The sequence below is a fragment of the Clytia hemisphaerica genome, unplaced genomic scaffold (assembly GCF_902728285.1).
Source record: "Clytia hemisphaerica strain Z4C2 unplaced genomic scaffold, Clytia hemisphaerica genome assembly, whole genome shotgun sequence".
Classification (NCBI taxonomy): Eukaryota; Metazoa; Cnidaria; class Hydrozoa; order Leptothecata; family Clytiidae; genus Clytia; species Clytia hemisphaerica.
In genome coordinates, this window is record NW_027103667.1 from 507 (window position 1) to 15104 (window position 14598).

Here is a 14598-nt window from a genome sequence, read left to right on the forward strand (position 1 = left end):
TGGTGTTCGTTTGAATGAATAAATCAACTCACTTTGGATTCCTAAAATATGGCCCATGGTCGTGATTTAGTTTTATACATTTCTTTCCCCCTGTAATTTTGCTCGCGCTGTCCCACAAGAGGAACTTCATTTGTCGTGCACCTCAGTTTAATCAAATTCCAATTCGGCGTGGACTTTGTGTCAGTTCCACACTGGCATCTAGCCCTTCGTCGGGTTTTATAAATCTATGGTTGACAGAACACATTACAGTATAAGGAATCCCTGCGAGAAATTTATTTGGAAACCTGCAACAAAAACGAAAGTGGTCTTTTTACTGATTGTTTCTTGGTGGTGTTCCTTTGTAGACTGTATATTAATTTCCACATAGATTGCTGCATTTCACAAGAAGGCCCTTCTATTCAGCCCCAGTGGCTTCCCCTTCATAACAGCTCTTTTATTTGTTTTAATCTGTGATCTTTAAGATGTAGACTATTTCTCATCTTCAATTCTCTGGAGAAAGCAGAAATTTGATGCGAGAGTTAGATTGTCATCAAAGTCCCTTAAAAAATCATCGAATAAAAGAAGAACTTAAAATCTTAGATATTTTCATTTTGAAGAATTAGTACAAAACAGTGAAACATGAAAAAGTTTTGTTTTTTATTGCTTTAATCGAAATGGGGGATTTGGAAAATTTTCTATGTTTGGTTTTTTTGCTCATGAACCCCTGTACTGTAACTATGGGAAAGCGCACCCCAAGATGTTGGCTTGAAATCAAAAATGAAATCCTGATAAAGGAGTTTTAGTCTAAACTGCCATACGTATTTAGACAACCAACATGCATAATTTGGCGTAAAAGGACAAAAATATTAATGGAGTCTAAATCATATCGCCTTATTTCTTAAAAGAGCAGAAAAGAGTAAGGTTTTTTCCTATTTTACAGCGGCTTACTTATTCCATTTTATGATGTTGACATTTGAATGTTCATGGGCATTTTCTGATATATAAGTATGTTCTGAAGTTAAAAAGCCACAAAATTTCAGTTGAAAGTAAGTCAAGAAAATCAACATCAAAACAAGAGTCTTTGCTGGTCTTTATGATATTTGACGTCAAAATGGGTTTAAGTTGATGTTTTTCCTGTCTTTATTAAGTATCTGTGCAAAATCTGTTACAGCATCAGCTGCAGTTTTGTTTGTTTTCAGTTTCATGTTCTTTTGGTCTTTTCAGTTTCCTGCCTTTTGGCATTTTTTCAGTCTGGTCTGTGTTTTGTCTTGTTTTTGCATTTCGAGTTTTTTGTCCCTTTTGGCCATTTTTATGTTAATTTATGTTAATTTATTCATCAAATCAATATTTATTTAGTCAACTTTGCTTTATTTTTGCATAATTAATTTATAAATTTTTGGTCTGTATTTTACACATCAAAGTGCATAAATTGCAGAGTCACTCTCAGACCTGCATTCATTTCACAAGAGACACTTGAAGGGTGAACATCAAATTCAATTCAAATTCAAACTCAAATATCTTTTCACATTTTCACAACATTCACACCCAGGCTAGCTGGTAAGTTTGCTTTTCAGTGTTTGTTTTTGTTTGCCATTTTTGCCTGGGTGCTTTCTTTTTGCTTAGTCATGCACTTGTAGGATTTAGGTCGGCCATCTTGGATTTTTATTTTCTACTTACATTTTTTCAACATAGACATACAAATTATACATATACTCTTAGATTTCATTTTTCAATTCAAATATTCAAATCAATCTTTGTACTGACATATAAATTTCAAATTAGACTTAGATTTTCAGACTTAGATTTTTCAAACTTATACTTTTCAGACTTAGAGACATTTTGTAAGACTTAGTCAAATTTTTCTCTTTTAGTTTGAACACATTCACATCAAGTGTTACGAAGACAGCCTTCTTGTCACCCTTCATTGTTTCTGCCCCAACATTCAAACAGCAAGGGGTTCAATCACACCTCAATGCAAACACGACCGAAAGAGAGATTCGACTTCAACTCGTACTCAAAAACTGGTCGTAAAATATCAAAGCCAAAGGAGACCACACCTCCACTTCAAGCAACTTCAAATCAACCCAAGGAATTACTTCCACCTCAATCAACAGATTCACTTCCATCAATGTCGGATCCGCCCCTGAAGGCGACCTACCACTTCCAACTGATGGCGATCTACCTCTTACCGAGATCATCCCAGGTCGAACCAGAGTGGACCCACCTCAACCAACTCCAATGGATGTCAAACCACGTGACACTCCACCAACTGATACAACAAATACAGGTACAAATGAACTTTTTCTTCTAATGGCGCAACTTCATGAGGATATCACAGATACCATTGATGACAATCCGGTCGATATGATACACCCTGAGAGGATGAAAGAATGCGTTACAAGGCTAGAAACATTGCGTACTGAATACAAAAACACTAATAGAAAGATCAAACTACAATTATCAAAGGATGATTATGAAAAATCATACTCCAAACCATTTACCATGCTGTGTTGTGATATCATTCAATATATTGGACGAGTTAACAAATTCTTCAAAGACAGTAGTGATGTAAACACTGAGATACAAACCAATGCAGACAAACAGAAATCAGATTTCATTGTAAGCGAAATTGATCGTTCTATAAACTTTCTCACTGCCTCGATGTTATGCTCTGTCAGTCTTATCAGCAATGTCGATTTAAAGCAACGCAAGACTCTCCTTGAAACACAAAGTAAAGAACTGAAGGAGATTTCCAATAAATTACAAGAACTTATTTACTTACGTCCACCGATGGACAAATACAATGAACTGAAATCATCATATTCCTCTCTGCAAGATAAAAAGGAGGAGTATGAAAAGAAACTTAACAACGAACTCAAGTCGCGAGAACTTGACAAACACGAAACTTTCAACAAGCGGCGACTGAACATCAAACTCAAATCGTTTAGTGGCTATGATTCTCAAATTGATATATACACCTTCATCGCAGAGTTCAAGAAACTGTATGAGGACTCTGTACCACAATCAATGCAAGCTGAATTACTAAAGAACAATCATCTGGATGGTCAAGCATTATCACTCGTTCGAAACATCGATAACATCCAAGACATCTGGGGTCGACTTAAAAACGTATTCGGCGACCGGCAAGTTTTACTTCAACACAAGCTCCAATCGTTGTACAGTATTGAAACCAAATCTAAAGATCCAATGAAAACAATTGACTTTCTTTCAAAAGTAACCAATTCTATGAGAGATTTAATGCAACTTGCAGCCACTCATGACATTGAAAATGAACTTTACTACAGTAACGCCTTGAACCAAGTCAGTGAAAAACTTGGTGATCAACGAATGATGAGATGGCTTACTCTTACTTGTGAAGAACCAAAGAGCGGCAAGTACAAGTGGAAACAACTAATTGATTTTCTGGAGAAAGAGATGAAAGTTCACCAACAGAAAGCTGCCATCCAAAAATCAAACAAACAACCTGACACCGAAAAACCCAAAGGCGGAGGTGGTAAAGGAGGTCGATCAACTTACAACTCGTTTCCTGACCAATCTTCATGCTACATCTGTGGAGCAACAGATCATACACAAACCAATGGTCCTAGTGGAACAAAGCTAGTACAATATTTCTCCTGCAAAGTTTTCGTCGAAATGACTCCAGCTGAGCGATTCAAAACCTTGCAACAGAAGAATCTCTGCTACCAGTGTCTCTTCCCCGGGGCACGACGTGACCAAGGCAAACACAAAGAAGGTCAATGTCAACAGACGTTCATATGCCAGCATCCTTACCATCAACCTTTCAAGCCAAGGAAGCATATCCTTGTTTGTGAAGAACATAAGACGAACCAACAAAACCTGGACATCCTAGAACATTACAGAACCAGATGCATCATCCGTCAACCTGTGCCAGCCTACTCCAAAGAAATAAAGCTGACCTTCCATTCTGCTAACGACTCAAACGATGAGGATCCCGAAGCAATCTTCATGCTACAACCAATCTCTGTCAATGGAAAACAATTCACCATATTTTATGACTCTGGGTGCTACGACTTCATTGTACGTCATCACGCAATCAAAAAACTTGGCAACCGAGCAAATCAACAATACGCTGGTCCTATCACAATGGGCGGTGTTGGTGGCATATCAAGTCAAAGCAAGCACGGCACCTACAAAATTGATCTTCCACTCATTGATGGAACAGATGCAACTCTCGTTGGACCATGCTTGGACCAAATCACTCAGAAGTTTCCGACATACAAATTGGACGGTGAAGTCATCAACGACATTCGTAAAGATTATGCCAAATCTGGTGGTGATCCATGCAATCTTCCTCTGGTCCCAAAACAAGTTGGTGGTCATACAGATTTTATGATTGGCATCAAATATTCAAGATACTTCCCGGAGGAGGTATTCAAGATGCCATCAGGACTGACAATTTACAGATCATGCTTCAAAAGTCCAGACGGATCAACCGGCGTTATTGGTGGTCCACACCCTGTCTTCAACAACATCAAAGATCACCATTTCAACACCAATAAATTCATCAATGATCAACACGAGCTGTTTAAGTTGGGATATCATGTCAATCCTGACCTTCACCTGCTCGGATACACCAACAAGAATACCGACATCTTCATTACATCAAACTCAGCCATTGAAGAGAAGTCTGAACTTTTCAACCAATCACAAGACGTTGGAAGCGAATTCCAATACAGATGTATCAACTGTCGTGGCTGTAAATCCTGTAAGGAACTTTCAACAACTGACGAGGTCATGAGTGTACAAGAAGAAGTTGAACAACATGTTATCAATGAATCAATCAATGTTGATGTTTGCAAGCAAAATTCGACTGCATTTTTACCACTTCTACATGACCCATCATTATATCTTTCTCCAAATAGAAAGATTGCACTCCAGATCTACAACCAACAACTGAGACGGCTATCAAAGTACTCCAAAGACAAGGAAGATGTCCTCAACTCAGAGCAAAAACTTCAAACTCTTGGCTACGTGGATTATTTAAAAAACCTCAGCCCAGATGTACAACGTACACTTCGAAACACCAATATCAACAACTTTATTCCATGGCGCGCAGTATGGAAGGAGAACTCAGTGTCAACTCCGTGCCGTAATGTGTTCGACGCTTCAATGAAGACCGGAAGTGGCTTCTCACTCAACGACATCATTGCAAAAGGAAGGAATAACATGAATAAGCTCTTAGAAATCTTCCTGCGGTGGAGGGGACACAAGGTTGGTATCCACACAGATGTTGCTAAGATGTATAACACCATTACAACTCGATCAAAACTCACTGGTGTCTCCAACGTTATCTGTGGGAAGAAAAATCTCAACCCAGACAAACCGCCCGAAGAGAAAGTCATAAAAACCCTTATCTATGGCGTGAAATCAAGTGGGAACCAGGCGGAGCATGCGCTTCGTGAAACTGCAAAAATTTTCAAAGACCAGTACCCGGAAGTTCACAAGATCATAACAGATGATGTATACGTTGATGACTGCATAACCGGTCATCAATCACAGTCAGAAGCCAACCACTTAGCCGACAACTTAGAACTGGTGGTCAATCATGGTGGATTTTCACTAAAAGGATTCACCTTCTCAAATCAACAACCAAATGACAAACTAACAGCTGATGGTGAGACTGTATCAGTGGCTGGTCTCAAATGGTATCCATTGGAAGATCAAATCAGCCTAGATATCCAAGAATTGAACTTCGCAAGAAAATATCGAGGCAAGAAACCCAATGAAATCAAAGAAATACCACTCAATCTCACGCGTCGACAATGTGTCTCAAAAGCATCTGAAGTGTTTGACATCTCTGGACTTCTAACGCCGATTACTGCAACATTGAAAATGGACCTCCACACTCTCGTCAAACGCAAAATGGATTGGGATGATATTCTACCCAACGATCTCAGACATCTTTGGTCATCACATTTCAAAATGATTCAAGAACTAAAATCCATCAAATTCAACCGTGCCATTGTGCCACCAGATGCAGTTAATCTAGACATCACAACTCTCGATTTTGGTGATGCAAGCCAGGATCAAGCATGCTCATCTATCTATGCTCGATTCAAACGAAAACAAGGCGACTACTCCTGTCAATTGATCTTCGCCCGCTCACTACTTGTACCGGATGAATATACTCAACCAAGAGGGGAACTGTATGCATCAATCATCAATACCCACACAAGTGAAGTTGTAAGAAAGTCATTCCATTCAACACATACTGGAGCTTCCAAGTTCACAGATTCGCAAATCACCCTCTACTGGATCAACAACACTTCACTACAACTCAAGCAGTGGGTCCGCAACCGTGTAAACGAGATTCACCGACTAACAGACATTAATCATGGAAATATGTCCAATCAAAACAACATGATCGCTGACATCGGAACAAGAAGGTGTACAACCATGACCGATGTTGACCAATCTTCCCAGTGGATCAATGGATTCCAGTGGATGACGCAAGAAGTATCAGAATTCCCAGCACTAACCGCCAAAGAAATAAGGCTCAGCCAGGGTGGAATTGGAACAAGCTAATCGTGAAGCCAGATTCCTTCAACTCATTCTGTCTATCACAATCAACTAATCACTGATGAGTTTCTCAACAAAACGCAACAAAGATACAAGTTCTCCAATTAGTGGTTGACCCAAATCGTCATCTTTCACCAAAGTTGTGCGTGTCTTCGCAATAATGTTACGTTTCATCAAACTTGTCGCACTAAAGGGAAAACAAGATCAATTCTTCAATAAAACCACACATAATCCTTACAATGAGGAGATATCTCAAGCTGAGAGATATTTCTTTCAGAAGGCTACTCAAGAGGTCAACACATTTCGTTCAAACAAAAGGTTGGCAAGATATCAATTGAAAAGGATGGTCTTCTTCATCACATTGGTCGTTACTGCCAGAAGACTCGATTACCAGTTGCTGGTAGAATACATCAACCATGAAAGATCTTACATCACGTCATTTTGTGTGCCAATCATCGATAAACACTCACCATTGGCTGTCAGCATAATCAACGACATCCACTGGAATCGCACCGTCAAACATTCTGGGTTGAAACAACTTGGCGAGAACGTCTCAAGACCGCATACATCTTAGAAGGAAGATCACTCGTCAACTTCATACGTTCTTCATGTCCACGCTGTCGCTATATCAACAAAAAAGACAACGCTGTGGAAATGGACCACTTTCACAAGACAACCTCATCATCGCCCTGCATTTTACATATCACAAGTGGATCTGCAGGACCATTTTCAAGCTACTCGCAACATCACAAACGCAACTACCGTAAAGATATGGCTGGTTGTATTCTGTTGCGCCACACAACTGCTTTAACATCAAAGTAATGGAGGATTACTCTACTACGTCGTTTTTGCAAGCCTTTCACACGTTTCTCCTGTCAGGTTGGATATCCTACAAACTTCTGGCAGACGAAGGAGGTCAGCTCATCAAGGGCTGTGAGACAATGAAACTCGACATTGTTGACATCCATTCCAAACTTCCTCGAGATCAANAATTCGACCGTGTAGAATCTTATGCATGTAGTTCAGTTTAATTTCAAGCCGTCTTTGCTGGAGGGTCTTGAGGTTAAGATTATGAATCATGGTAGTTGGACTACTGGAATATCTCCAATCATTACATATAAATCTTGATGCCTTGCGTTGGACCATTTCTAATTGGTTGATGTTTCCTGCAGTATGAGGATCCCAGACAACTGATGCGTATTTAAGAATCGGCCTCACATAGGTACGATAAGCTTGGAGCTTGATTACTTGGTTACATGTACGCAGGTTACGCTGGAGGATGCATTTGATTTGGTTGGCTTTTTTCGAGGTGTAGTTGACGTGGGTATTCCAAGATAACTTTTTGTGTATAAATACGCCGAGGTATTTTGCTGAGTCAACAAGCTCAAGGATCTGATTATGCATGGAATAGTCAGATAGGATGATCTTGCGCTTATTGGTGACTCTGAGGACCTTGCATTTGTCTGGATTGAATTCCATGGACCAATGCTTTTCCCACTCAATCAGATTATTTAGATCATGTTGAAGTTGATAAGCGTCATTGACTGATTCAATTTTTCTGTATAATAGAGCATCATCCGCAAAAAGACGAATTTGAGAGTTCACACACAATGGCAGATCGTTTATGTATACTAGAAATAGTAGTGGTCCCAATACTGTCCCTTGAGGAACACCAGATAATACCATGGCTTTGTCTGAGCTCTTGCTGTTAACAACTACAGTTTGCGTTCTGTTTGCAAGGTAATTAATTTCTAATCCAGGAGAGAGTATTACCTCTTATTCCGTAGTGATCAAGCTTAATGCACAGTTTGTCATGGTCTACCTTGTCAAATGCTTTGGAAAAGTCAAGCAAGATGGAATCGATTTGACTTCCCTCATTAAGCGATTTTGCAAGGTCATTAATGGTGAGTAAAAGCTGAGATTCACATGCACGATTTTTCCGAAAGCCATGTTGCGTATCAGTTAGTATGTTGATTTTATAAAGGTGGGAGATGATATTACTGTGAAGAATATGCTCAAATATCTTGCAAGATACTGATGTTAGGCTTATAGGCCTGTAGTTTTCAGCTTTGGCTCGGTTTGTTTTCCCTGGTTTGAAGACTGGGGCAACCAAGGCATGACGCCTGTCCTTTGGAGTCATTGACTGCAGCATGGATGCCTGCATTACCAATGTTAGTCCAGGTGCAATTTCATTACCAAGCTCCTTTAGGAATTTAGAGGAGACATTGTCTGGACCAGATGCTTTGTTTGGGTTGAGATTTTTCAAAAGTTTCTTGACTCCTGCTATATTGATAGTTATGTCTGGCATAGTTATGCAATGTTGACCAATGAGTGGAGGGATGCGTCCATCTGGTTTAGAGAAAACACTGGAGAATTGATGGTTCAGTATGTCTGCTTTCTTTTTGTTATCAATGTGGATGTGACCCTTAGCATTTAGAGGGGCAACACCTTCATTATCACACTTACGTGATTTTATAAATGAAAACAGTTTTTTGGGATTGTTGTTCTCTCCGGGATCAACACATTTCACTACATAATGGTTAAATGCTGCTCTACAGGTTTTCCTTGATTTGACCGTGAGTACTTTAAATTTGTTCCAGTCTTCTTGTCTATTTGTTCGTTTAGCACGTTTATAAGCTCTTTTTTTCCTTCTGTAAAGTCTTTTGCATTTGGTTGTGATCCATGGTTGCGTATATCGAGTTGTTTTTGAAGGAACAAAACTCATTGAAGAATCGACAAGCATTTTGAAACTAGACCATAGTTGATCAATTGGTGTGGTTGTATCGTTGTTTGCCATGGAGTTTGTCATTTCGGAGTTAACATGGTCTTTTATCGTGTTTAGGTCTGCCCTTTTCCATAGGTATACCTTCCTTTTAATAGATTTTGATCTCTTTGGATGACAGGCAATATCAACCATCACAGCTGTTTCGTGATCACTGAGACCAGGATGAGGGATGCAGTTGTTTACAAATGATGGTCGATTAGTAGCAATAATGTCAAGTATATTATTAACTCGGGTTGGGAACAAAACAATTTGCTCAAGGCAGCATTGGTTAAAGGTTTCTAAAAACGATTCATTGATATCTTTCTTGTAATTATGATCAATGATGGCATTGTTTACCCCTTTGATTTCTTCACAGATGAATGTTGTTTCACCAATTTTCGATTTTGGAGGTCTGTAGCATGCTGCTATGATGACTGGTCTCTGGTGTGTTTCAACCTTGATTGCAATAAATTCACATTTTTTGGATTTCTTCACTTCCTCAATGACCAGGTCTTTCTTTGCAATGATTAACACACCGCCTTTTGCATCGTCTTGATCACGTCTATAACATTTGTATGTTGGTGGAATGAATTCAGAGTCCTTGATGCTACTGTCAAGATGAGTTTCGCTACCAATAACAATATCAACAATGTCCTCAAACAGAGCCTGTTCTATTTGCTCTTTTTTCCCCCAAACACTTTGAAAGTTTATGCACATCAGTTTAAGTTGTGTTGGAGTTCTTATAGGAATACCTCTTTGTGGAGATAGGTTAGAGTCAGTTGATGAATCAAGTGAGCTATCAAAAAGTGATGGGTTGATGTTTTTCACTCCACAGTTGCAGCATTCCCATTCCAGATCATTGTTTGTCTGATAGATATCATACATTACACTGTTCATTTGGATGCAGTATGCATGGAACCAGCGATTACAAGTGTCACAGGCAATTGCATTTTGTCCCCATCTGACAGCTGAAGAACATTCACCACAGGGAAATTTGACAGGTGGGCCAGGATTGATCTCGATTTGACCACTCAAGACTAGTAGCAAGTCTATCAAGTGAGCAGTTGATTTTATGTAGGATGAGTTTGTTGAGTAAGCGTGGAATATGGAAAATAGAACTTATTGGTTGAAGCGTGTTGGAGGACAAAAGCTCACATCAGTTACGTTAACAAAGTGATGGTACAATCTTGGTCTTGGCCACAAAGTGGTGTACAGAGGAATGATCAATAATTTGAGCAATTTCATGATGAAATCAGAATAAGAATAATAGATACCTGATCAGCTACACTTTAGCTCCAAGCTAAGAGTGCAGCCGTTCCAAGGTGATTAACAAAATGCCTGAGCTGACCAAGCTTGAACTCAAAATTGAGCACTCTGGTAATCATGCTTCCCTTTTAAACCTGGATATTACCATCAAAGACGGGATTTTTATTTATTAGTTGTTTGATAAACGGGATGCATTTCCATAGTTCGAATGCCACTTAAAGATAGCAACTTGCCAGAATCGATTTTTGGTCAGCCCCGATGACCCTTCAAATCCCTTTTTTCCAGCCGCCGCAACTTAAGAGTTTGGTTTTTTTATTCCGATTTCTAAAGTTTCACTGTTAGTTCAATACATTGTTACGTGAATCGTAGTGAATGGCTCTTTCTTATAAGAAAACAAAGAAGTGCATTATAACCATTGTTATTCACAGTCATTGAAAGAATAGGTGTCAACCAATCAACCAATCAGATGTTGAAACTGAAAGGAATTTTTGCGTATACATGGTGCTATTGTTGATCGGTCGCGTGCACAACACCCAAAATATTTCGCATGTCACGTGCTTTTTGCTGTCTGTGTCTGTAGAATTTTTAAATATGCTCTCTTTGTCGCGCAAAAATAACCCAATATTTATATTTATTTATATTTCGTACGTCATACGCTCTTTGTTGTCTAAGATAAAATAATCGAAAATATTTTCCGTATTGTATGAATAAAGCAACCTGTTATTGGGTAAAACATCCTCTTTGTCGGAATGATAGCACGACGTACGTAATTGTGCTGTTGTCTCGAAAAATTTCCAAACGATGCAAAAATTCATTCTTTTGTTTTTAATAGTAGTATTCTGTCATTTCAACGAGTTAGGTCATTTGAAATCTGTTACACGTTTTTTTATAAGAACCCAGTTTATAAGAACATTTAGGCTGAAATTTGTCGAAAATTATTAAGAACATCGTCAAAACATGCCCAGCCTCAGTTTGGAAAAGAATGACAAGAAACTACAATTGTTCTCCTCTTTTCAAGCAGTTTTAACCGAACTTAGGGATTCAAATATTGTCCAAATTTTACCAATTCTAAGTGCTCGTTATTTTGGATGATATTGTCAATTTAGAGTAGTCTGAAAAATTAGGAATGCATTTAAGAACATTTTAGGCTGGAAACTGCTAAAAAATAAGCACATCTAGTACCATCCAGACTCAGCCGAACTATAAGTGTTCTAATAAAAAAAAAAGGTGTAAAATCGGCTAAAGTCAGTACTTTTTTAAAATCTGAAATCTGAAGCTCACATTGTTCTTAATATGTTCTTAGATTTAGGCCAATTTCAAGCCTTCTTTTGAAATTGTTCTTATAAAAAAAGAGTGTAGTCAAATAGAAAAGGCAAACAATGTTTATTGACAAAAACCAAAGAGTATCCGAAGAGTAAATATTACGTAAAGGAAATTGCTCCGGCGTGAAATTTATGCCATAATGTATTTATAGAACCCAAAACTAAATTAAGCTGCAAAAGACCTGGAAACTAGACAGCTACAAATAACAATAAAACCGATGAAACACTACTTTTGAGCATCTGTTTTCGTGGAAAAGCAAGCGTGATAAAAAATTGGTTTGGTTTTGTCAATTTCAATTTCTCACGACACAATTTTCAGTATTTGAAAATATTATTTTCAATTTTCAATGCAAGAAGTTTATATTAGAAAATCAAAGATGATACTGGAAATTTCAGTTCATTTCTGGCAATAAACAAAACGAAAATTGAAACTAGCAGTCAAAATTCAATTTTCAATTTTTTAACTCGAAAATTGAAAATTGAATATTGCCATCGAAATTCAATTTTTTGACCAAAAAAGTCGTCAAAAATTGAATGAACGAAACATGCACACACGGGTTTGGTATGTACACATTTTGGAGATATTATTGTAATGTGAAAATTGGAATAATATAAGCTTATTACCTGGCCTTTCACCTGTTTAAAATAAGTTTTTTTTGAAAAATTGTAACTCGTTGGGCAGGTTAAAAAATTCAGGGCAATAATTATACAAATTACACAATGTAGGAAACGTAAGAAAAGTAATAGATCCATCCCGAATCATACGACTGCTTCAAATATAAGTTCTCTGTGATTGGAAAAAAAGTAGTTTGCATAAAACATTTCTCGTTTTCTCTTAATGTAACTGTTTGTATTTTAAGTATACGGCAACACTGATTTGGGAAATACCTAAAAAACTTTCAGACGCCAATTATGCCAATACAAAACGGGTATAACTCTGTAATAAAAAGATTAGAGGTTTTTGAAAATCGAGAAAGTAGTTTATTTGAGGCAAGATGCTCCTGGCTTATTGGCTTTTTTCAAAAATTGACAGACATAATTGGCATATTTAAAGTCAGTTTAGCGTCGATTGTGACATTCCCGGTTGCAGCGGTAGCAGTCCGAACAAGGTTGCGAGTAAGATCTTGAACGAGATCGAGACCTTTCACGCCCATCTTCTCCTCCAACTCTACCACCACCACGCCCACTTCCAAGACCACCTCTTTCACGGCCACGTCCAAACTGCCTGGTTCTTGGCGGCAACAACCCCTCTGCGTTCACCCAAGACCCGCTTCCGAAACATCGGCATTGTCAACCGACTTTACCCGATGTACAAATAGTCGTTGTGTGTAAGCTGAAATAATAAAATAAAAATAATAGGTATCATTCAGAAAAGATAGAATAGCGTGTAAATTGCAGGTGAGCTCCATAAGATTTGGACTCATGACTCATGGTGGTAAAAATTTCATGTAATGTGTTAGGCTTGAACCATTAAAATTACTTGATGGCTAAAAATTGGCTTTGAAGACAAAACTGATTCCCACAATAAGAAAAGAAAACAGCTATCATATACCGGGTGGGCCGAAAAAAACGCAACGTATATTTTTTGGTTTATATCTTCAAATCGCTAAAAGATATAGAAACGGATTTCTACCAAATGTTTTCCAACCTAAGATGAACCTTTGTTCAAAGTTTCATCAATAAACACACAATATTTGTTAAGTTGTGAGCATTTTTATTATACATAGTGGAATTAGAGTTGTTACATTTGGTTACAAATTGACGTCAAAACGTCAAAAAAAACTTTTTCATTAATTTGATATCATAGATTGATAAATCAAATTAAACAAGTACGGCTTAACCAGAAAGCTACAATGTCTATCCAAAAAACATTTTGATGCAGTTTCCACCGTTTTCTGCTACTGTATTTAATCTGGGAATAAACTGTTTGAGAGCCTTGCGAATTTCAGTCGTATCTTTCGCTGCTTTTGGCCAGACCTTTCTAATTTTACGCTTTAATTCTGCAATGTCTTTGAAAGGCTGGCCAAATCTATTCTCATATACCAGATCCTTAACCTTATTCCAAAAATGGTAATCAAGGGAATTAACAATCTGGGGAAGATGGAGGCCATTCAGTGTTTTTCACAAAACGTTTGTTCAATCCTTCTTTCAACAAATCTTGCACGATTGTGGATCGATGCGAAGGTGCACTATCTTAGAGAAAAATCCATCTGTTGTTTTGCATGATTTGTTGAATCTCAGGAATTAATTCCTTGTCGAAATGCTTCTTATACGATTGACCATTCACCTTCAATCCGTTGTCATCAACAAAGTGAGGCTTGGTCGTGCCTTTCCAGGACACACAAGCTGAAACCGTTACCTTTTTCGATTGACGATTTTGAATGTAGAACAAGCGGTCGGCATATATTTCAGATTTTGTTTGCGATCCATAAACTCGGCTATTTTGATGGTTGATCGGGATGTTAAGCGTGAAATACGCACTTTTCTACCATATGGTTCTTTCCGAATCTTTCAGCTAATTCCCCTGCCCTTGTTGTTCTCCTTTCTTTCGTACCGGAACTCATCATGGGTGTCTTCAAGCGTTTGAACTGCCTTAAACCTTTACTGTGGACCATTCTTCTGACCGATGTTCTACTGATGCCTGTATGCTTTTGAATCTCACGTGGGGACATGTGGCTTCCAGGGTTTTCCTCTTGGGAACAGATT